We start from the raw sequence: 22364 nt of genomic DNA, 5'->3' as shown, positions 1-22364 counted from the left end.
TTGGGAAGGATTTGAAAGAGGGTTTCGGTTCTGGAAGATGGGGTCGAATGTGGGGTTTATGACTGATATAAACTGATATAAATGGGTCATGTGCTCCCCACGTGCCATTTTTTTTTTTCAAAAAATTCCACCAGGCGATATATCGCCTGTAAGTAGCGATATATCGCCACATGCTGTATACAAATCGGCGTCTCTGACTTGCATGCCGATATTTCGCCTCGACCACCCCCGATATGTCGCCTTCTCATTCACGGAAGCCGATATATCACCATTTGTAGACGATATATCTCTTGGGACCGAAAAAAAATTCCAACTTAAAACCAAAAATCCCATCCGAATCTGTTGTCCAGGCGATATATCGCCTGGTGTAGGCGATATATCGCCTAAACACTGTTCAAATTCATCAACTTTTTCCAACTTTTTTTTTCACGTTTTTCACGGTTCTACTACACTAAAAGAAAATAAAAAATAATAATGTCAAACAAAAACAAAAAAAAAAAAAATTACAAAATAATGAGGTGCCTCTCAAAAGCGCTGTCGTTAACGTCATTTAGCCGGACGCTACTTTCCTTGCCTTCAAGAATCCACCAGTGTAATATTGACCTTCGTCTCAATTTCGCCTCCATAGTAATGCTTCACCCACTGTCCATTAACTTTAAACGGCGAAGAATCACCTTGTTGAATCTCCAAAGCCCCGTATGGAAAAACTTTTGTAACATTGAATGGCCCCGACCATCGAGACTTTAATTTTCCCGGAAATAACTTGAGACGGGAATTGAATAGCAGCACCTTATCGCCCACTTGAAAAGTCTGATTGACAATATTATTGTCATGCCATTTCTTTGTCTTCTCTTTGTAGATTCTTGCATTCTCGTAGGAATCATGACGCAATTCGTCTAACTCATTCAGTTGAGCTAGCCTTAAAGCTTTCGAAGCGGCCGGATTGAAATTCAACTTCTTTAACGCCCACTGTGCCCTGTGCTCCAGTTCAAATGGCAAGTGACAAGCTTTACCATATACAAGACGGTAGGGAGAAGTACCAATTGGCATTTTAAAAGCTGTCCGATAAGCCCACAACGCATCATCAAGCTTATTCGACCAATCCTTTCTATTAACTTGCACCGTCTTCTCTAAAATCAGCTTAATCTCATGATTTGACACTTCCGCTTGCCCATTTGACTGCGGATGATATCCCAATGCCATCTTGTGTTTAATTCCATACTTCTCCATTAAAGAATCAAAAATCTTATTGGCGAAATGAGTCCCTTCATCACTTATAATCGCTCGAGGTGTGCCAAAACAAGAGAAAATATTCTTTTTCAGAAACTTGACTACCACCTGAGCATCATTAGTTGAAGTAGCAACTGCTTCAACCCACTTACTTACATAATCCACCACCAACAAAATATAAAAATTACCAAACGACGGTGGGTAGGGTCCCATAAAGTCAATACCCCAAACATCGAATAATTCAACCTCCAATATATTAGTGAGAGGCATTTCATGACGTCTTGAGATATTACCTACCCTTTGACAACGATCACACCATTTCACGTAGTCATAGTTGTCTTTATACAGAGTAGGCCAATAAAATCCACATTCAAGGACCTTTGCAGCAGTCCTTGCTCCCCCAAAATGTCCACCAGTAGGCGATGCATGGCAATGAAACAAGATGTCCTTCATTTCTCTTTCAGGCACACATCTTTTGATAATCAAATCCGGGCATTGTTTGAATAAGAAAGGATCATCCCAGTAGTAGTTCTTCACATCATGATAAAACTTTTTCAATCTCTGCCCAGCAAATTCTGGTGGCACTACGTTGGCTGCCAAATAATTCACATAATCCGCAAACCATGGCACCAACTCATCCTCCACTGCAAATAATTGTTCATCTGGGAAACTCTCATTAATCTCTCCTGCAGCAAGTTCTAACTTATCCCCCAACTCAAGTCTTGATAAGTGATCCGCCACCAAATTCTCTGTACCCTTCTTATCCCGAACCTCCATATCAAACTCTTGTAAAAGAAGTACCCAACGAATAAGTCTGGGTTTAGCATCTTTCTTAGCAATAAGATGCCTGATTGTTGAGTGATCAGTGTACACAATAACTTTGTTCCCCATCAAATACGGCCTGAATTTATCGAATGCATATATAATGGTAAGAAGCTCCTTCTCAGTGGTGGCATAATTCAACTGAGCGCCATTTAGTGTTCTGCTGGCATAATAAATAGTCCAAAATACTTTGTCAACACGCTGCCCCAGAACCGCACCCACTGCAAAATCACTTGCGTCGCACATTAACTCAAATGGCTGGTCCCAATTTGGTGAAATTACTATAGGTGCCGACACCAACTTCTGCTTTAGTATCCTGAAAGCTTCAAGACACTTCTCATCAAACTCAAATGGCACCCCATTCATCAACAAAGCCGAGAGTGGCTTAGAAATCCTGGAGAAGTCCTTTATAAATCTTCTGTAAAACCCTGCATGACCAAGGAAACTTCTCACTCCCTTAACTGAAACTGGAGGCGGCAAATTCTCAATAGTAGCAATCTTAGCCCTATCAACCTCAATACCATTCTTAGACACCTTATGCCCAAGTACTATGCCTTCATTTACCATGAAATGGCATTTTTCCCAATTCAAGACTAGATTCGCCTCTTCACATCTTCTCAGCACAGCCTCCAAATTCATTAAACAATTGTCAAAAGAAAACCCCATCACAGAGAAATCATCCATAAAGATCTCAATGCTCCGTTCCACCATATCAGAGAAAATAGCCATCATACACCGTTGAAAAGTGGCAGGGGCATTGCACAGACCAAACGGCATACGACGGAATGCAAAAGTACCATATGGGCAGGTGAAGGTCGTCTTTTCTTGATCCTCAGGCGCAATGGCTATTTGATGGTACCCTGAATAGCCATCCAGAAAACAGTAATATTGATGTCCAGCCAATCTATCTAACATCTGATCAAGGAAAGGCAGTGGAAAGTGATCTTTTCTGGTTGCTTTGTTCAGTTTACGATAATCTATACAAATCCTCCAACCAGTTACGGTATGCGTTGGGATAAGTTTGTTATTGTCATTCTTCACCACTGTAATCCCTCCTTTCTTAGGGACTACCTGAACTGGACTCACCCAACTACTGTCTGAAATAGGATAGATCACCCCAGCATCTAACCACTTCAAGATCTCCTTCCTTACCACCTCTTTCATTGCTGGATTCAATCGACGTTGTGCTTCAATAGAGGGCTTACTGTCATCTTCCATCAAGATCTTGTGCATAACTGTGGATGGACTTATTCCCTGAATATCTGCCAACGTCCATCCAATTGCCAACTTATGGGTTCTCAACACCCTTAATAATTTTTCCATCTCCTCATTAGAAAGAGAAGAAGACACAATAACTGGTAAAGTCTCCTTCTCACCCAGAAAAACATAGCGAAGATGTGCTGGCAATGATTTCAATTCCAGCTCTGGAGGTCTCTGAACTGATGGTAATGGTCTCTCAGGTCCTTGGCCCAAATCTTCATATTTTCGATTATAAATTGGCCCTTTAGAATTCATCCACTGTACACACTCTTGGACCTCACTGTCTAACTCAGCATCTATATCCCCAATTGTCAAGCTCTTCTAAAGTGAATCCTCTGTGAGATTAATTTCTGCCACCGCTTTCTCTACCATGTCAATTTTGAAACAACTGTCATTGACATTTGCAAACTTTAAAGCCTTAAACACGTTGAATACCACTTCTTCACCCTGAACTCGCAGTGTTAGCTCACCTTTCTGAACATCAATCAAAGCCTGCCCAATAGCTAAAAATGGCCTGCCCAGAATGATAGGTACATCCATATCCTCCTCCATATCCAAAACTATGAAATCTGTCGGAAAAATGAACTTGTCCACTTTAACCAAGACATCCTCTATGATTCCTCTGGGGTGTTTCACTGAACAATCTGCTAACTGTAATGTGACTGTTGTAGGACTAGCCTCCCCCAAACCAAGTCTTCTGAATACAGACAAAGGCATCAGATTTATACTCGCCCCCAAATCACACAAAGCATGCTTACATTCAAACTTCCCAATTGTACACGGTATAGTAAAACTCCCCGGATCTCTCAACTTTTGGGGCAACTTCCTCTGCAATATCGCACTGCACTCTTCAGTGAGCGCCACCGTCTCATAATCTTCCATCTTCCTTTTCTTTGACAGAATCTCTTTCATAAATTTGACATAACTAGGCATCTGCTCTAATGCCTCAGCAAATGGAATATTGATGTGCAGCTTTTTGAATACCTCTAAAAACTTAGAAAACTGTTTATCCAGTGTAGTTTTTCTAAGCCTCTGAGGATATGGAACTTGAACTGGCTGACTATCAACAATGGGAGGACACTTGTTTGAACCCTGGTGGTCTTCAGTAACCCCATTCGCTTTTGTATCTGATTTCTCACCCAACTCTTCATTCTGAACCACTGACTTTTGTACACTGGGCTGCTCCACTTGCTTACCATTCCTCAACGAAATTGCTTGACAGTTCTCTTTAGGATTTACCACGGTATTACTAGGCAAATTCCCTTGCAGTCTATTATTAAGCATGTTGGCCAACTGACCCACTTGTGTCTCAAGGTTTCGAATAGAGGATCTGGTTTCAGTCATGAATTGAGTCTGAGTATTAGTGAGGGTCAACAAGGCTGCTTGCAATTCATTAGGCTTTTCTGGTGGATCTTGCGGTCTAGGCTGGTGTGACGATGATGCTTGATTCATAGGCTGTTGTGACATGTGTTGCTGGTATGGCCCTTGAAACTGTGACTGTTGGCCCTGATTGTTTCTCCATGAGAAATTTGGGTGATTTCTCCACCCAGGATTGTAAGTATTGGAGAACAGATTCTGATAAGGCCTCTGAAAATTACCAACTGCCTGTACCTGAGCCTGATTAACTGGCATATTACCATACATGTTGGCCGCTGTACACTATTCATACAAATGAGGCCCTCCACATATTTCACACCCTGATTGCATCTGTATAGCCTGGACTTGAGCTGAGATCTTGTTTTGTTACAACTGCTTTGTCAATGAAGCAACCTGAGCAGTTAAAGTAGTGATAGCATCTAATTCATGTACCCCAGCTACTTTTCTCTGTGAAGTATCTCGTTCGGCAGGCCACTGATAATTGTTCATAGCCATCTCCTCTAACAATTCATATGCCTCATCAGCCCCTTTACTCATGAAAGCACCACCTGCTGCTGCATCTATTATAGTGCGAGTAGTACCGCAAAGCCCATTATAAAAATTGTGGACTAACATCTACTTCTCTATACCGTGATGAGGGCATTTCCTGAGCAGGTCTTTGAATCTTTCCCAAGCATCGTACAATGACTCTCCCTCATTCTGATAGAAGTTATTGATTTCTCCCCTCAACTTAGCAGCTTTTGCAAGAGGAAAGAACTTTGAGAGAAACTTCTGAGCTAGTTCCTCCCATGTATTGATTGAGTTGGCCTGTAGAGAAATAAGCCAACTTTTTTCCCTGTCCCTTAGTGAAAAAGGGAACAATCTCAGCCTTATTGCATCATTGCTCACCCCATTAAACTTAAACGTTGCACATAGCTCAAGGAAATTCACTATGTGCAAGTTAGGATCCTCATTGGGGAGACCACCAAACTGGACAAAAGTCTAGACCATTTGTATCATCGCCGGCTTAATCTCAAAGTTATTGGCAGTAACAGTCGGCGGCCTAATGCACAAGTGCACTCCTGTGACAGCGGGGAGCACATAATCTCTTAATGCTCGCACATTTTGGTCCTGAGCGATGTGATTTTGACCATCATTATTGTTAACCCCATCTCTTTGGTTGGCAGCCATTGATGCTTCCAACCTCTTTTTCCTTCTGTTTTGTCTGCAAGATCTTTCGATTTCAGGATTAACAGGCACAAGATTTGCAGATCCTTCACGTCGCATACAAAAAAATTCACCTATTAAAACAAAATGCGACAACTTAGATTAGTTCAAATAATAAAAACAGCCAAATTAGAATAAAAATTAACTATTTTGATATTAATAGAATATCAACTCCCCGGCAACGGCGCCAAAAACTTGTTGCGAATTTTTACTACTGCGCAAGTATACGCAATCGAATAAACAAGTAATAGTAGTGGAAATATATTATCGCTCCTTCAGGGAATTGATCTAATAATTACCAATAGCAAACTTTTATTTCTATTTGACTAATGAAATTTTAATGACAATTAACAATGAACAATAAACTAGGAAAGCACAATTTAATTAACGAAATTTAATATAAGCGAAAGATTAGAGTATTCTAATTTCATCAACCTTCAATTCTATTCAATCAATAATACAACTAATATGTTTCTTTGATCTATGATTATAGCAAGTTTACTATTGACAATTCTATTCTTTCTCAAGATATAAAATATTCAGTTTACCTGTGAATTCTCTACATGTCTGTGATAAATTCGACACATAAACCGCATTAAGAACAAAAACCTAATTGCTACACAAACCAATTTGATACTTTCATTCTAAATTGAAATCTATGTCTATTGTCTAAAGCTATTCCAATTCTCACTTTTCAGATATTGAATTAAAACCAATAATCATGCAACAGATGGCCAATCAATTACAAGCATTAAACATAAGAACAATAGATAGCCATAAATTCAAAGATTCATATAAATTGCATTAAAGATGAATAGAATATCCAGTGACTACATTAAAATACTCTAAATAAAAATTTAGTTCATAATATTAAACTTCATCACACAATCTAAAATTCAAAAGCATAAATAAACACAAACAAAATAAATGAGGATTCTTCTCTGTTTCTTTCCCTCTGCCGTCAGAATGCTTCTCCTCCTCTGTCCTTTTCCATCTTCTTTTTATTCTTTTTACAAAAATCCAAAAACCTACGAATTTCCAAAAAAATTTCCAAAAAGCCCTTGTGCCGATATATCGCCTAAGACACTGCGATATATCGCCTGTTGAATGTGCTCGATAAAAACGCAAGTTTTTGATGTCGTTTCTGCAAAGCCAAATTTTGAAATTCCTCCTTATGCCGATATATCGCCTATACCGAATTTCCCAAATGGTCACCAATTCTGACTACTCAAACAAATATTTATCAACATTCTCGAACAAATAAGAATTATTACGACACACTGCACAAGTTCACCAAACAGATTAAATAGAAACTTTCTCTTGAGAAAAACAACCAAATCAATCTGAAAATGTTATAAATAAGCGTATATTTTGTACGCTTATCAGCTATCGCTCCTGTATTGTCACAAAACAACACAAGCGGTTTATCCATTTCTGGAATAACACCAAGATCCGAATAGAATTTCTTTAGCCAGACTATTTCCTTTGCAACTTCTAATGCAGCTATGTACTCAGCCTCCATGGTGGAATCTGAGATTGCATATTGCTTTACGCTTCTCCATATCACAGCTCTGTTGGGGTTTTATGCCCTAATTAAAACCCAAATTCTTTGTAATCTCATTTTATTATCAATAAAAGAATAGAAATCATTTTTTTGACTTGGTTAATCACTTTGCTCACATGTTTTATTTTCATGATTATTTGTTTAATATAAACTTCTATTAAATCACGAGCATATAGCTAATCTTATTTATAGTGACGTAATCACAGTGGAATATAAATATGATTATATGTTCAAAATAAGTTAGTCCTAAGATTAGTCAGTGCATTGGATTTTGCACTGACTTGCCAATCTACGATATGATCTACTTACACATTACAGTGTTATGTTCTTTCCAAAACATTAGCAAAGTAGATAAGATCGGATGTATTTGTTACATCGGACAAGACCGATATTGACAGTTGTTAAGATAAGTAAACATATCGTTATTATCTATTCTAGTCATATCATGTAGTTGACCATAGGTCAATTCAATCTCAATTCTGAGTGGTTAGTATTCTAACTGATTGTATTATTTGAGTTCTTTGACTTGTTCGTTACCAGCTTACCCTACGGACTAGCCCATACTTACATCTTGGGAACTCGGTAGTACAATTGAGCGGGAGTGTTAATCATAGATATGAACATCTATAGCTTCTGATGAAGAAGTGAAACGATGGTTTCCTTTTAGTTTGGTTCAAGGTGTTAAATGATAGAGATCTCATTTCAGTAATTAAATTAGTTTACTGAAATATCATTTACAAGGAACTAAGTGTTTTAAGGATAAAATACAATGCGGGGTAAAACGGTATTTTAGTTCTATCTCATTGTAGACCGTCTATTAAGGATTGAGTGACAATTATGGTTGTAACAATGGATAATTAATAGCGTATCTATATTTGTTATAGAGCATTCTATGAATTCAAGAGTGCAATTCCAAGTCTATAGTGGAGTCACGAGGAATTAATAAGTTAGTAAATTTATTTGTTAGATTTATGATAACTTATTGGAGCTTGATTTCATAGGCCCATGGTCCCCATTGTACCTTGGATAAAATCATCTAGATAGTCTCAATTAATTGATTTAATCATCAATTAGAATTATCAAAGATGACCAAGTCAATTTTGGATAGTTTCACAGAGTTGTGTAATTTTGAGAAGAAAAGAGAAATTATGGCAGATTTATTAATTAAGATAAATTGGTATCTAAATTAATAAATAAATTTAAATCAAGGTTCAAATTATAAATAATTAATTTGATAAAGGATTTAAATAATTATTTAATTAATTAAATCAATAGAAAATAATACAGGCCTTGATTTTAAGTCCAATGGGCTTATAATCAAATGGGAAATTTCACGGGTCTATAGCCCATGATAATTTCGACCTAGGGCTTCAAAATGGCTGTTATTTTATTGATTTTTTAATTAAATTAAATGGCCTAATTGAGTCTATAAAAGGAGTGCTTAGAGAGAAGTCAAAACATAAGTTTGATAAGTCACAAGTCAGATTTTCTAATACTTTTAGATTCTCTCTAAATACAAGTCATTTTCTAAGCCTCTTTGTTATTTTCTCTTCTTCTCTCTATATCTATCTCATGTGTTGAGAATCACCCACACTAGTCTAGGTGGTTTTAAGGATACATTGGAAGATTGTGAAGAAAATAGAAGATCGGTTCAGTTTCTTGATAATACTCTGCGACAGAGAGGATACAAGAGTTAGAGAAACTGAAGAAATGACTCTTTAATTCCGCTGCATATACTGTAAGTATTCTATTCTTTGTTTCTCTTTGAATTCAATTTTAGAAACATGTTTTAGGCTATCTCGTATTAATTTGTTTAATATTAAATATACATGAAAATAAATAAAGATTCTGTATAAGCTTTTCCAACAATTGACCTAAGAGCCTTTGGTAATATTTATTTTCATGCATGAACATGTTTAAAATTGGATTATTTGATATGTTTGAATAATTGGATGGTTTTTTCATGTTTTTATGAACATATTGATTTTATGTGAATTTTAGCAATTTTTAGGTTATTTTGTTGTGTTTTCTATGCTATTAATTTTTATATATGCTTTATTTTGTGTAAAACATGTTAAAAATTAATTAGAAAATGGTTTTGGTTTGAAAAATTGCTCAAAAAACAAATTTTGAAAAAAATTTGCACTGGCTCCCATGCGCACGCGCACACGCACGCGCGCCACCAGCAACCAGAGCACACTCGGGTGAACAGTACCCGATACGGGTACTGTTCATCTAGAATTTTTTTTTATTTCTTATTTTTTAAATAAATAAAATTAAAATTGTGGAAATTTATTATTTATAATCAAAACCTAAAACTTCTTTTTTGTTTTATCATTTAAATTTTTTAAAATAAGATATTTTGGTTAGTTGAGATTTAGATAATTAGATATTTTCTACAAAGATTCAAATTCAAATTTAAAATTAGACTAACAACTTAATTTTAAATCTTTTAATATATTAAAATATTAGAATTATGATATCAGATATTTAAGATATTTTCATTTAAATTCTTGAAATTTTTATTAAATCTTTATTTGAAAATATAAATATCTTTTTATTCTATAGTTTTTAATATTTAAATTATTTGAAATTTGAATATTGTTTGTTAGATATTTTTATGGATATTTGAATTTGTTTAACTATTTGAGATATTTTAGGGTTGTTATAACTATTTGTATTTTATTATTTTTAAATTGTTAAAATATTAGATAATAGTTGTAACAACACAAGATATTTTGGAAAATAGTTAAGATATTGATTTTAAAATTTAAAATTGGTTAAATTTTGAAAAATATCATTTTTTTTTCCAGCCAATTAATAAAATATGTTTTTTTAATAAATGGGATTTAAATTAACTTTGGTTAATTGTTGATAAATCCTATTTAAATTAAATTAATATTTTTTTTTCAAATTAACCTAAAACCAAGTCGATTGTTGATAAATGAAATTTAAACTAACTATTGTTAATTGTTGATAAATTTCATTTAAATTGACTTATTTTTTGTAAAAATTTAATTAATTTGAATTTTTTTGATAAATTCTAGATAATTAATTGTGGTATTTTTCCAAATGAAATAAATTGTGGTATTTTTGCATAAATTCATAGAATTGCTCATATAGTAACATGATTAGGCCCATCCAATTATAACATGTCTGTTTACACTATATGTGGTATTTTTGCAATTGTGCTTAGATGCATATAATGGCCCATATGTTTGTTAGATATATGGTATTTTGCCAAATAAAATATTCATAAAATGATAGGTTTTATTTGGGCCCATTAGAAAATGTAAAGTTTAAATTCCTCTCTTGTGGGTGATTTCACTTGTGAAGGCTCATTTGCTTTGCATGACTATAGTGGGCCTAATCAATTAATAACAATTAATAAAACGAATGTTTAAATTCCTATCTTTTGGACCTTGTATGGAAGATAGGGGGCCTTTGTAGTGGGAATGACATACTGGACACAGCCATCCTCCATACAAGCCCAATTGTTAAGGCTCATTTACCTGAGTTGGACTTAATTGTATAGGTTCATTATATTAGTTAAACCTAAATATTGATTAGCAACAAATTAATTATAAATTAATTGAATTTGTTTCAATGTGACACTTTAGAATTAATAAGAAATTATAGGACTTTGGTTTTAAAAATTTTAATATGTTTAATTTTTTTGGGAAAACCATAGTCATTAATTTTCTAAAAATAAATAATAAAAATACTATTATTAATTTTATAATGAGCTTATTTTAAGAATTTTATTCGGTCTCCACCGTTGGTTTAACATAGTCAATAGCTTAATGGGGCCTCGAGGCACTTTGATTCATCCCCCTACGGAAGGTGTTCATTAGTTATTTTGACAAGGTTAGATTTCGAAAGATAGATAATTATAGGTCAAATTCTACTAGACTCACCCCTACGGTGACTACTAGGACTAAATCTATGATTATTGAAACCGTGGGTCTAGCTCATAAAATAAGAGATTTTTTTTTCTTATTTTGATCGAATTATAGGTTGTTAATAGTGGTGTCCATTATTAAATGAGTTTACAACTCTATTTAACTAGTGGTATTTTTGACTCTTGCCAACCGGGACAAGGATGTCATAGATTAGTTAAAAACCTAAAGAAATAGAGATATGATTGTTTTTGGTATTTTTTTTCTCATATCTTACATATTTTTGGTATATGTTGTGCTATTTCTTGAAATTTGTGTGAATAGAAGTTTTATTGAGCAAATGTGATTCATTTCTATTTTATTGGTAATTTGTAGTTTTAAGTTAAGTAGTGTCTGTGTCTACTCCCATCCTTTCTCAACTTTCGATGGACAAACTCACTAGACAAAACTTCCTTAATTGGAAGCAGAATATCAACATAGAGTTGATTGGTGACAACTCTGAATTCGTCATGATTGAGGAATCCTCAGAACGAGCACCGTGTCCGCATGTTAGTGATGGCACCATCAATGCTCGTGATGGTACCGTAAATGCTTGGATAGCACCATCTCTGCACGTTCGTGATGGCACCATAAATTCTCGGATGGCACCGTGTCTGCACGTTCGTGCTCAACTCAACTATGGTCTAACGCAGCTCATAAATGAGCTTCAGATTATTGAACATGTCATGGGTGGACCTAGTAAAGGAGGTGAAAATAAGACTACTGATGTTGCTGCTCATCTAGCTAAGGCTGAAGCTAACCAAGCTTCGTCTTCGGAAGCTGGAAACAAGAGGAAAGGTGGACAAATAAACAACCCCAAGCCTGCAAAGGCTGCAAAGACGAGTGCACAACCAAGTGCACAGACGCTTAAGGGGAAGAACAAGAAAAACAAGAATGGTAAAGATAAGTGCTTTCACTACAAAGAGAAGGGGCATTGGAAACGAGATTGCCCCAAGTTTCTAGTAGTGAAAGACAAAGGTAATGATTATAGTTCATTTATCTTGGAAACATGTGTTTTAGAGAATGATAATCCATTTGGATTATAGATTCTGGATCTACTAACCATGTTTGTAATTCTTTGCAGCTTCTTGTATCGTGGGAGGAAGTGAATGAAGGAGGCTTAAAGCTTAGAGTTGGAAACGGAGCGTTCGTTGCGGTCCAAGCTAGAGGAAGAGCTCTTCTGAAGTTCGGAAATAAATTTTTAATTTTAAAAGATGTATTTTTTATTCCGGATTTTAGTAGAAATTTAATTTCAGTTTCCATGTTGCAATTAGAACGATTTGTTATGACTTTCACAAGTGTTAATATATATATTTCTTTCAATGGATCACAATTGTGTACTGCATGTTTGGAAAACGGGCTTTATATTCTGCGACCTAACAAACCCCTCGCTCTTAACAATGATTTATTCAAAGTAGCTAAACCTAGGACCAATAAACGTCAAAAGACCGATAACAAAAATATGACGTATTTATGGCACTTGAGACTAGGTCACATTGGCTATGATAGGATTCAAAGACTTACAAAGGACGGACCTTTGAGGGACCTCACCTTAGGTGAATTACATGTCTGTGAATCTTGTCAAGAAGGCAAACTGACCAAGCGTCCATTCTCTGCAAAGGGTGATAGGGCCAAAGAACCACTTGGTCTTGTGCATTCAGATGTTTGTGAACCTTTGAATGTACAAGCCAGGGGTGGTTTTGAGTATTTCGTCACTTTCATTGACGATTACTCTAGATACTCATGTCTTTACCTAATGCATAGGAAATCATAAACATTTTTAAAGTTTCAGGAATTCCTAGCAATGGCTCACAACCAATTAGGTAAAATGTTAAAGATCTTGCGATCTAATAGAGGTGGAGAATATTTGGATATGTAGTTCCAAGATCATTTAACTGAACTTGGGATTTTATCACAACTTACTACCCCAGGTACTCCGCAACAAAATGGTGTAGCGGAACGGCGAAACAGAACTTTATTGGAAATGGTTAGATGCATGCTTAGTTACTCAACTCTACCAACTTCGTTCTGGGGACATGCAATTTAAACCGCAAATGACATTCTCAATGTCGTGCCGTCAAAATCAATCCCCAAAACACCTTTAGAACGCTGGACTGGTCGTGAACCTAGTTTACGCCATTATAGAATCTGGGGGTGTCCTGCTCACGTCCTGAGGAAAAAGGAGGGAAAGCTAGAATCGCAAACTGAAGTTTGCATGTTTGTTGGCTATCCTAAAGGTACTCGGGGTGGACTTTTCTATAGTCATTCAGAAAAGAAAGTGTTTACTTCTACAAATGCTACTTTTCTAGAAAATGACTATGTCCAAAACTTTAAACCTCGCAGCAAAGTAGTTTTAGAGGAGATGGTTAAAGAATTGACTCCAACCAATGTTCCATCGTCATCAACACGAGTTGATGATGAAATTCCCACTCTTCATGTAAAACCGACGCAAGTCGATTTAAATGAAGAAAGTACCACTGTTCCTGAGCAAACAGTCACGGAGCCTCGTCGTAGTGGGAGGGTTTCTAGGAACCCAGTTCGCTATGGTTTGGATGGTGAAACCAATATGGTTGTTCGTGACACTAGTGATGGTGATCCATTGTCTTTAAAACAGGCAATGGCTAGCCTTGAAAAAGAACTATGGCTCGAAGCCATGAAACAGGAAATGGAGTCCGTGTACTCAAATTCTATCTAGGATCTTGTGGAAGCACCTAGTGACTTTAGGGCCATTGGGTACAAGTGGATCTATAAGAAGAAATGAGGTGTTGATGGAAATATCGAGATTTATAAAGCTCGATTAGTGGCAAAGGGTTATACCCAAAGAGAAGGCGTGCGCTATGAGGAAAATTTTAGTCCGGTAGCCATGCTCAAATCCATTCGCATCCTCCTATCCATAGCAGCCACTCTCGACTATGAGATTTTGCAAATGGACGTCAAGATAGCTTTTCTTAATGGAAAGCTTGATGAGGTCATTTATATGGATCAGCCAGAAGGATTTAAAGTATCTAGAAAGGAAGGAAAAGTTTGTAAGTTAAATAGGTCCATCTATGGACTTAAGCAAGCTTCTCGTTCCTGGAATCTTAGGTTTGATGAAATAATCAAAACCTATGGCTTTGAACAAAATATTGATGAGCCCTATGTTTACCAACTGAAGGCAAATCAAATAGTGGTATTCCTGTTTCTTTATGTAGATGATATCTTACTCATTGGAAACAATGTTAAGAAATTATCAGATGTAAAGAATTGGCTGAGCACTCAATTCCAGATGAAGGATTTGGGTGAATCAAGTAATGTTCTAGGTATCCAAATCATCAGGGATAGAAAGAACAAACTTTTAGCTCTATCTTAAGCAGCTTACATTGATAAAGTGCTTGAACGTTTCTCAATGAAAAATTCCATGAAAGGGTGTCTACCGTCCCGCCATGGAATTCATCTTTCAAAGAAGCAGTCTCCCCAGACTCCTGAAGAGGAAGATGCAATGAGAAAAGTTCCTTATGCATCTGCAGTTGGAAGTCTGATGTATGTTATGTTGTGTACTAGACCAGATATCTGCTATGCAGTGGGAGTAGTGAGCAGGTATCAGCCAAACCCAGGACCGGAACATTGGATAGCAGTTAAGCATATCTTGAAGTATTTGAGACGGACTAGGGATTATATGTTAGTCTACAAGGGTGGTGTTTTGAACCCTGTAGGCTACACCGATTCATATTTTTAGACTGATGTCGATGACAAGAAGTCTACTTCTAGAATGGTGTTTACTCTTGGGGGTGGAGCTGTGATTTGGAGAAGCGTAAAGCATTCTGCAATCTCAGATTCCACCATGGAGGTTGAGTACATAGCTGCGTCAGAAGCAGCTAAGGAAATAGTCTGGCTAAAGAAGTTCTATTCGGATCTTGGTGTTATTCTAGAAATGGATAAACCGCTTGTGTTGTTTTGTGACAATACAGGAGCGATAGCCAACTCGAAAGAACCTTGAAGTCACAAGAGGAGTAAGCATATAGAAAGGAAGTATCCCATTATTCGAGAATATAAGGCCAGGGGAGATGTGAAGGTTATGAAGATTGCAACTGAAGACAATCTTGCGGATCAGTTTACAAAGACACTACCAGAAGCTACATTTGATAAGCATATCAAGGAAATGGGATTAGTAGAATTAAGGCATTAGTTTCAATTAGTGCAAGTGGGAGTTTGTTGGGTTTTATGCCTTAATTAAAACCCAAATTCTTTGTAATCTCATTTTATTATCAATAAAATAATAGAAATCATTTTTTGATTTGGTTAATCACTTTGCTCACATGTTTTATTTTCATGATTATTTGTTTAATATAAACTTCTATTAAATCCCGAGCATATAGCTAATCTTATTTATAGTGACGTAATCACAGTGGAATATAAATATGATTATATGTTCAAAATAAGTTAGTCCTAAGATTAGTCAGTGCATTGGATTTTGCACTGACTTGCCAATCTACGATATGATCTACTTACACATTACAGTGTTATGTTCTTTCCAAAACATTAGCAAAGTAGATAAGATCGGATGTATTTGTTACATCGGACAAGACCGATATTGACAGTTGTTAAGATAAGTAAACATATCGTTATTATCTATTCTAGTCATATCATGTAGTTGACCATAGGTCAATTCAATCTCAATTCTGAGTGGTTAGTATTCTAACTGATTGTATTATTTGAGTTCTTTGACTTGTTCGTTACCAGCTTACCCTACGGACTAGCCCATACTTACATCTTGGGAACTCGGTAGTACAATTGAGCGGGAGTGTTAATCATAGATATGAACATCTATAGCTTCTGATGAAGAAGTGAAACGATGGTTTCCTTTTAGTTTGGTTCAAGGTGTTAAATGATAGAGATCTCATTTCAGTAATTAAATTAGTTTACTGAAATATCATTTACAAGGAACTAAGTGTTTTAATGATAAAATACAATGAGGGGCAAAACGGTATTTTAGTTCTATCTCATTGTAGACCGTCTATTAAGGATTGAGTGACAATTATGGTTGTAACAATGGATAATTAATAGCGTATCTATATTTGTTATAGAGCGTTCTATGAATTCAAGAGTGCAATTCCAAGTCTATAGTGGAGTCACGAGGAATTAATAAGTTAGTAAATTTATTTGTTAGATTTATGATAACTTATTGGAGCTTGATTTCATAGGACCTCAATTTCTACTAAACCGGGTAGTAGAAATTGTCACGAGCGCTTAGGTTTGAACCCCCGAGCCTCACAATTCCTAAACCCAACCTAAGGTAAAATCCCCTAGGCGGGCCGCGACTTGACCCTCAGGGTTGCGGCGTGCCCCCATGTCAGAGGCTAGAACTTCAAGCATTAGGGGGAGGCGGACCACGACTTGCCCCCTAGGGTCATGGCGCACCCTCAAAACAGAGAGCACACCCATGCGGTCTGGGCATGCGGTCTGGGCATGCGGGTCATGGCACGCCCTCTCGTGCCTAGAATTCTTGGGTTTGCTCAACATCCTTTCTAGCCAAATTTCCCAGAATTCCGCCTTAGCAAACCTCCCAACCCAAAACCAAGCTTAACCACGAATTTAAGACTTCTAATCACATATTTTAAACACCAAAAATCTTATCAATTCTACTGAAACCTCTATCCCAATTCAGTAAAGATCCATACTCTTTCTAACACCCAAATTCTATCATCAAACTCACACCCATTCCAACCCAAACCATTAACACAAACCCAGCAGAATTCAGAGAATTAGACTAGAGTTCTTACCTTCAATTGTAGCCTAGTTTCTCCAATAGTATCCTTGCTCAAACTGAGCTTAATTCCTCAGTTTAACCCATCCAAGAATCAGCTTAAGTCTCAACTTGTTTCCCTTAGCTTTTCCTTCTGTGTTTTCCTTCGACTTCCAAGCACAAGTGAGAGAGAGGGAGAAATCATGAAAGAGATGAGAGAGATTTGAACCTTCCACTAATTTCTAGCTTATTTTCCTAAGCCTTCTAAGTATATCCTACCCCTCAAAAGACCATTTTACCCTTCAAGCCTACTACTCTTCAAGTTGTTCCTAGGGGTAAAATGGTCATTTTTCTCCCGATTCCCGCTAATTCCTCAAGTGTTCCTGATAATTACCAATTAAACAGTTATGTCCAATTAATTACAAAATATTTATCCAATATCTATAAATCCCAAAATATTCTCTAAATTCCCAAAAATACCCCTAGGTTCCCCCAAGCCGGGTATTAAACCTCGTTGTGACTATTTCGCTAATTTGCTCACTAGAACCGTCTCGGGCCATATACTGCAAATATATCCTCATAATAATGTGGTCTCAATAATTTATCACATATAATCACTTTTATGCCATCAACGGGCCAAAATTAGAAATATGCCCTTATAAGCTAGAAAGGGCCCACATGCACATTAATACTCATAAACATGCATGTCAGATATTCATAGAATCATATTAATCATGCATGCCACAAAATCATGCATTTAACCATATAATCACACATACACCAAGTATGCCCTCTCGACACGCTAATCAAGGCCCTTAAGCCTCATTAGTGATTTTGGGTCGTTACAGCAAGTCTATGAATTTATGCAAAAATACTAAAATTTATTTCATTTGCAAAAATACCACAAATAATTATCTAGAATTTATCAAAAAAATTGAATTAATTAATTTTTTACAAAAATATGTCAATTTAAATGAAATTTATCAACAATTAACAAAAGTTCATTTAAATTTCATTTATCAACAATCAACTTGGTTTAGCTTAATTTGAAAAAAAATATTAATTTATTTAAATAGGATTTATTAATAATTAACCAAATTTAATTTAAATCTCATTTATTAAAAAAAAAAATTTATTAATTGGTTGAAAAAATATGATATTTTTCAAAATTTAACCAATTTTAAATTTTAAAATCAAAATCGTAACTATTTTTCAAAAAACATCTTGTGTTGTTACAACTATAAGCAAATATTTTAACCATTTAAAATATATATATTAATAGTTATAACAACCTTAAAATATCTCAAAATAGTTAAATAAATTTAAATATCCATAAAAATATCTAACTAACAAATTTCAAATAATTTAAATATTAAAAACTATAGAATAAACAGACATTAATATTTTCAATATAAAGTTTTAATAAAAAAATCAAGTATTTAAAAGAAAATATCTTTAATATTTGATATCTTAATTCTAATATTTTAATATATTAAAAGATTTAAAATTAAGTTGTTAATATATTTTTAAATTTGAATTTGAATCTTTGTAGAAAATATCTAATTATTTAAATCTCAACCAACAAAAATATCTTATTTTAAAAATATTTTTAAATGATAAAATAAATATGATATTTTCGGCTTTGTTATAAATAATCAATTTCACAATTTTATTTTCTTTAATTTAAAAAAAAATTAAAAAAAATCGGGATGAACAGTATCTTATATTAAACAAATTAATATAAGAAAACCTAAAACATATTTCTAAAATTAAATTCAAATAGAAATAATGATAAGAACACTTACATTATACGCAGCGGAATAATAGAGTCATTCCTTCAGTTTCTCTAACCCTTGTATTTTTTCTGTCGCAGAGTATTACCAAGAAACTGAACCGTTCTTCAATTTTCTTCACAGTTTTCCAATGTATCCTTAGAATCACCTAGACTAGGGTAGGAAATTCTCAACAAATGAGATAGATACAAATAGAAGAAGAGAAAAGAGTAATGAGGCATAGAAAATGACTTATGCAGTAGAGAGAATCTAAAACCTATCAGAAACTTGTGATTCAACTTATGATTTCAACTCTCAATTAGCATTCCTTTTATAGGATCAATTAGGTCACTTATTTAATTAAAAAATCAATAAAATAATAGTCAATAATCAGCCCTAGGTCGAAATTATCATGGGCTTTAGGCCCGCGAAATTTCTCATTTGATTATAAGCTCATTGGACTTAAAATCAAGGCTTGTATTATTTTCTATTAATTTAATTAATAAATAATTATTCAAATCCTTCATCAAATTAATTATTTATAATTTGAACATTGATCTAAACTTGTTTATTAATTTAGATACCAATTTATCTTAATTAATAAATCTGTCATAATTTCTCTTTTCTTTTCTAAATTGTATAACTCTATGAAACTATCCAAAATTCACCTGATCAACTTTGATAATTCTAATTGATAATTAAATCAATTAATTGAGACTATCTAGATTATTTTATCCAAGGTATAGTGGGGACCATGGCCTTATGAAATCAAGCTCCAATAAGTTATCATAAATCTAACAAATAAATTTACTAACTTATTAATTTTTCGTGACTACACTAAAGACTCGGAATTGCACTCTTGAATTCATAGAACGCTCTATAACAACTATAGATATGTTATTAATTATCCATTGTTACAATCATAATTGTCACTCAATCCTCTATAGATGGTTTACAATGAGATGGGACTAAAATACTGTTTTACCCTTCATTGTATTTTATCCTTTAAACACTTAGTTCCTTGCAAATGATATTTCAGTAAACTAATATTAATTACCGAAATGAGATCTCTATCATTTAGCACCTTGAACCAAACTGAAAAGAAACCATCGTTTCACTTCTTCATCAGAAGTTATAGATGTTCATATCTATGATTAACACTCCCACTAAATTATACTACTGAGTTCCCAAGATGTAAGTATGGGCTAGTCCGTAGGGTAAGCCGGTAACGAACAAGTCAAAGAACTCAAATAATACAATCAATTAGATTACTAACCACTCAGAATTGAGATTGAATTGACCTATGGTCAACTATATGATATGACTAGAATAGATAATAACGGTATGTTTACTTATCCTATCTACTGTCAATACCGGTTCAGTCCGATTTAACAAATACATCAGATCTTATCTACTTTGCTAATGTTCTAGAAAGAACATAACACTGCAATGTGTAAGTAGATCATTTAATAGATTTTCATGTCTGTGTAAATCTTGTGCACTGACTAATCTTAAGACTAACTTATATTTGAACATATAATTATATTTATATTCCACTGTGATTACGTCACTATAAATACAATTAGCTATATGTTCGGGATTTAATAGAAGTTTTATACTAAACAAATAATCATTAAAATAAAACATGTGAGTAGAGTGATGGACCAAGTCAAAAAATGATTTCTATTATTTTATTGATAATAAATGAGATTACAAAGAAATTGGGTTTTAATTAAGGCATAAAACCCCAACATGTATAGGTCATGTGAGGCTCCTTGAAATTGGCAGGAACCGCTCCATCTGGATTTCTCTAATGAAGGGTGATTCGTAATTGAATTCATCATCGTCCAAGTGTCCTACCGACGTGGTAACTATCTTGCCCTAAAGGCTTCTCATCTCGGAGTCTAGCTCTCGTCTCATCTTATTAAAGGGGTCCCATAGGTCAGAAGGGTTAGTCTTCCCCTTGTCTGCATACTTAGGGGTGGCCACGGGAGGTGTCGTCCTTGCGTCTGACTTTCTCCTTTTGAGTTCCACCCTTAGGTCAGGGGGTGCTTCTTTGGAGGTGACTTCAGTTCCATTTCTATGACCAGCATCGTCCCTCCGCATGTGTTCTTGGGGGTACCTCACTATCCCAGACCCTTCATGGTGCTTCCTCCAAGGAGTGTTACTAGTTGAAAGTCGGGTCCTCCCGTCGTCCATGGGGACGGTGGTCTCTCCCTTCTCACTGTCCTTCTCATTTGGCTTGGGAAGGGGTACGCTTGACTTCCCTTCCAGTAGGCCTTTCAGCACCTCCTGCATGTTCTCTAGGGTGGTTTCCACCCTTTGATTCTTTCTATGCAGCTCGCGTATCTCATCCTCATAAAAGTGAGTTCTAGAGTTGGAACTCACAGAGTGCACCCCGGGATTCTTCCTGGGCCTGCGTGTAGAGGAACCTGGGTCATGGTGGCTGAAGTGCAGTGCACACGGTGGTTGAGGGGGAGGGCGCATACCTAAGCCACCCACAGGGGCGGCGGATGGTTCTGGACGAACTTCGTTAGGTTGGATAGCAGGGGATGATACCTCCTTCTCTTCCTCAGGGGCTGGATGTTCCTCTGTCATACCTCCATTCTTGGGTGGTTGAGGGTCTCTTCTGGAGTCTCTTAGTTGGTCTTCGTCAAGGTGGATCTCAACATTCTGAGACTTTCCATAGGCGTCTTGAATGCCTTGGCATTTCTTCTTATCGGAATTTATGGAAGAACAACAGCTTGATACTTTTCCTTCCCATAGACAGTGCCAATTTTTTGACGGTGAGAACTTGTCAATGAATTAAGGTCGAAAAACTCGAAAACTTAACAAGGAACTTATAGAAACTTAGTGAAAATTTGCAGAAGAAAACTTCTATATTACTCTTAGAATAGTCTGGTGTTACAAGAATATTCCAACCCCCTTCTCAGGTGAAGTAGGGTCATATTTATAGGCAAGCACATTTGGGTCCAAATACATGGTGGTTCCGAAGGGAAAGAAGGACTCATCTGCAGGTTGCAGGCAATCGTGGAGCAGGTGGTAGTTGTACCAAAGGAGTGGTGGTAGGTCCTAGTATGTGTCAGAGGTTTGCAAAAGTACTCCTACCATGGTACCATGTCATGCCTCTACTATTTGTCGAGTACGAACCTCATAGGCCTGCTGGGGTTGTCCTTACTATGTACCCTTCTTGTATTGCCACTACTGACAAGGTACGAGACTTGCACACATTTCTTCCGTACTGGTATGGGAGCTTTATCCACTATACCACTTTTTGGGGTCGTATTCGTGTCTTGAGCTCCTTAATACTTGGCAAAGTGAGGGCTTTCAAAGATTCCTTCAGAACCTTTTTAGTGTGGATACGTATGGGAGGTGTGCCCTGCTAGTGACATCTACCCTACAAAATAGGGCAGAGCCTCATGGGTGCATATCTCAAAGAGCCTTGGGAAATGATGGCCTTTCGAGTTGGTTTA

The 22364-nt window shown here is 35.8% G+C and overlaps 1 non-coding gene across 1 annotated transcript; it reads left to right on the top strand.

Moving 5' to 3' along the window:
• The first annotated feature begins 5314 nt into the window (after nucleotides 1-5314).
• On the top strand, nucleotides 5315-5421 carry LOC133792867 (small nucleolar RNA R71). The gene has a single exon (XR_009874339.1). It is a non-coding gene; the product is annotated as a small nucleolar RNA R71 (small nucleolar RNA).
• Nucleotides 5422-22364: the final 16943 nt, after the last annotated feature.

This window comes from Humulus lupulus, chromosome 7 (genome assembly GCF_963169125.1).
Source record: "Humulus lupulus chromosome 7, drHumLupu1.1, whole genome shotgun sequence".
Classification (NCBI taxonomy): domain Eukaryota; kingdom Viridiplantae; phylum Streptophyta; class Magnoliopsida; order Rosales; family Cannabaceae; genus Humulus; species Humulus lupulus.
The sequence above is the reverse complement of the archived record's forward strand: the minus strand, read 5'-3'. Positions and strand labels throughout refer to the sequence as shown.